The sequence below is a fragment of the Cyprinodon variegatus genome, unplaced genomic scaffold (genome assembly GCF_000732505.1).
Source record: "Cyprinodon variegatus isolate N-32 unplaced genomic scaffold, C_variegatus-1.0 Scaffold4, whole genome shotgun sequence".
NCBI classification, from domain to species: Eukaryota; Metazoa; Chordata; class Actinopteri; order Cyprinodontiformes; family Cyprinodontidae; genus Cyprinodon; species Cyprinodon variegatus.
This window is the reverse complement of record NW_015150457.1, coordinates 1,816,359-1,820,476: the sequence shown is the minus strand read 5'-3', so window position 1 is coordinate 1,820,476 and position 4,118 is coordinate 1,816,359.

The following is a 4,118-nucleotide window of genomic DNA, read 5'->3' as shown; positions in this document are numbered from 1 at the left end:
GCAATAGATACTGAATCAGAGGATGCCAAAGATACAGATTTTGAATCAGAGGATGCAATAGATACTGAATCAGAGGATGCCAAAGATACAGATTTTGATTCAGAGGATGCAATAGATACTGAATCAGATGATGCAACAGATACTGAATCAGAGGATGCAATAGATACTGAATCAGAGGATGCAACAAATACTGATTTTGATTCAGAGGATGTAAGAGATACTGAATCAGAGGATGCAATAGATACTGAATCAGAGGATGCCAAAGATACAGATTTTGATTAAGAAAATGCAATAGATACTGAATCAGAGGATGCAACAGATACATATTTTGATTCAGAGGATGCAACAGATACTTAATCAGAGGATGCAACAGATACTGATTTTGATTCAGAGGATGCAACAGATACTGAATCAGATGATACAAAAGATACAGATACTGAATCAAAGAATGCAACAGATACAGATTTTGACTCAGAGAATGCAACAGATATAGATAGTTATTCAGGGGACGCAGCAGATACAGATTCTGAATCAAAAGATTAAATTAAATATTTTGATGGCATAGAAATTATCTTTTTTTTTGGAATCTGTCTCTGGTCAAAGGGAACTCCTGCCTGCTGACCAATTAAGCAAGACAAAAGAAGAAATTTTAGAATCAGGTTATAAGTTATAGTTTAAAGAGTGTAGGGAACCAGGTGTGTCAACAATGAGTAAAACACACCAACAAATCCATCCATCAGAGGATGACAAAGAGGAAATTACAGATTCTGAATCAGAGGATGAAAAAGAGGAAGATACATATTCTGAATCAGAGGATGTAACAGATTAAGATGAATATTCTGATTATTAAAATACTGTCATTCCTAAAGCAGTTTCTGAATCTGAGGAAGCAACAGATTTAGATGCAGATTTTGAATTGGAGGAAGCACCAGATGATGATAAGGATTCTGATTATATTAAAATGTTATTTTTCATTACAACCTGTCCCTTGTGATATGGAACTCATACCTGCTGACCAACAAACCAATAAAAAAAAAAGAAAAAAGACAAGGAAAGAAAAGAAAAGAAAAAAATAAAATACGGTGTGCTATTATTGCACACTGCATAGCTTTAAAATAGAAAATGAAAAAACTGTCATGATCTTGGCTCTGATGACTGGTATGACTACTCATTTCATTCACCTGCCTATCTCCACCCAGTTCTTATTCCCGCTTATCTGATCCATCTGTTTCAGTTTCTGTTTAACCAGCCTTCAAACCAGTCATCAGTGCAAGATTATTGGAACCTTTGGTGAGAGTTCTCTAGCGCCCCTGTATGTTCTGATTGCCTTATCCTGACCCGTTCTGCCTCTTGACTTCTGAGCCTGCCTGTCCCCGTTCTGATCTGTTTGCCTGACCTGTCTCCAGACTCATGCTGGATTTTTGCTTGCCTGTTTACTGAACCCGGAACTGTTCCCCGACTCCTTACTGGATTTCTTTTTGGCACCTCTCCGGAACTCTGATCTCCTGGCTCTGACTGCCAAGCATGTCTTGGACACTGGCTTTGGCTTCGCCCATTGGATCATCCTGCCTTCCTCCGTCCGCTCTGTTCTGATCTCCTGCCTGGTCTCTGACCTCCGGGACTTCAGCATCTGTAACTCTCTAGGCAGCGCCTGCCGCATACTGCTGGCAGCCGACCAGCTGTAGCCATCCTCATCCTCTGGGCACAGAGGATGAGGATGTGTTTTTTCATTGTGCCCTGATGAAACAACACAAGACACAACAACACTACACACACCTGTATTTACAAGGTCTCTCAGTTGACAGAGCACAAAAAACAAGCAGGCATCACTTCAGCTTTTTACACAGGCAGAGACGCTAAAAATTAAGATTTCCTAAAAGATAAATCATTAAGATGTTATCATATTGATCATACAGAACAGTTGTAATGAAACAGCCAATTGTTAATAAAAAAAAATAGATGGTTAAAAATAAAAGTTTATGAAATATATGATATGCTATTTACAATCCATGTAGCTATAACCGTTCAATTAATATTTAAAACATGGCTATAGACAATTTAGTTTAATAATTTTGTCATTTATTCATTAAACAAATTATTTAAAAGGAACTTTCAGTTAGACCCACACTGTATTAACATTGGACAAAACATGGAAAGAATAAATATTGTACTCACTTTTTCTATATATTTCTTCTCCAGCAGAGTGCAGGGGCCTGTTAATTATTAATTTATTACAGTACTTTAGTTTTGTGGAGGCAGGAAAACACCAAAACATGCAGGACAATGAGCAGTTATAGTTTTTAAACATTTAACCAATACATCAGAGGCCGGTTTTAACAAACTTAATTTAAGTAGATAAATATGATGATTTGCCAATTGAATTAGTATTTCATCTTATTTTACACTCTTAAATGAGATAATTAGATAAAATGAACTTGAAATAAGACAAAGCATTTTTTTTTCTTATTTTAAATGTAAATTGTCTTGTTCCATTGGCAAAGTATCTCAATTACCTCCTAAATTCAAGAAAAAATGCACTTCATTTAAGAAAAAATGACTCATTTAGATTTCCATTTTCTACAGTGTGAGAGACTGAAATTTTTGCCCATTCTTCCTTGTAAAACAGCTCAAGCTCAGAGCAGCCCTGTACCAAATGACACTCAGTCCAGTACTGGGCCAGGAACTGGGTGTTGAGGATCACTGATTTCAGGGACAGAATCTATTCATTTTCATATCAAACTATTTAATTAAGGGAACAAGAAAATATATTAACTTAAACTGTTTATTTATGATTTAAAATAACGATTTTGCTCTCAGCCCTTAAAATATCTCACCAAGCTCTGATCAGAACTTGAAAGCCCTGAGGATGGATGTACAATAACTAGCCCGATCCAGCACTAAAATGGTGGTTCGGTATCGGCGAGTACCAACAAATAGGGCACCTATACCATTTTGAGAGCCAAAAGTTTATTCAACTTTTGTCAGCCATTCCAGGTAGGCAATAAAGAGTTCTACTGGATTCACTTTGTATTACTCTTTTTCCTGCTCACAAAAGTAGGTAGCAGCAACAAAGTGCAGGCTGTGGGGATCGAACCAGGTACTTGCAATCTTCTCAGAACACAAGCGCACTGCTCTAACCACTAGGCCAACACTCCCCCAAAACTTGCAAGCAAGAAATGTTTTCTTTTTTTTTCTTTTTTTATAGTTTGTTTTTTTAGGGGCTGCCATCCACTGCGTGGCACCCGTGAAGCAGCATGGGGTTAAGTATCATCAATAGCAATCTGTGGGGCTCGAACTCAGAGCATAAGGATTGCACTATGCACTAACCACTTGGCCACCACCTCCCCCATCAATTACATGTGTTGGTTTCATGTTAGTTCCATGTAATATGTGAGCTCTTGAACTAAACTGTTGTGTTCTAAACTGGTGTAGCCTATGTAAGAAGCAGTCCAGCTGCATGTATAAAATTATATCTTCGTTAAAGTCAGATATTAAAGGATATTAAAAGCATGAAAATCCCATATTGTGCAGCTTGAAAGTTACTGTACCTGAAGAAAATTGGTAACATTTTACAAAATTTAAATAACTACCAGAGATTAGCTAGAGAACTAATAAGAAACTGATGGTTTGTTAACTGCTACTTACTGAGACACACACAGAGGTTTGCTTAAATACCAGGGAAAAACAGAGTAACTAAACAGGAACTGATGTGTAGTTAACAAGGAAACAAAAAGTAACTAATGAGGAGCTAATGTGTAGTTACCAAGGAAACACAGAGTCACTAAGCAGGAACTAATGTGTAGTTACCAAGGAAACACAGAGTACTGTAACTAATCAGAAATGAATGTGTAGTTAACAAGGAAACAAAGAGTATCTAATGAGGAGCTAATGTGTAGTTACCTAGGAAACACAGAGTAACTAATCAGGAACTAATGTGTAGTTACGAAGGAAACACAGTCACTAATCAGGAACTAATGTGTAGTTACCAAGGAAAACACAGAGTCACTAATCAGGAACTAATTTGTAGTTACCAAGGAAACACAGAGTCACTAATCAGAAACTAATTTGTAGTTACCAAGGAAACACAGAGTCACTAATCAGGAACTAATGTGTAGTTA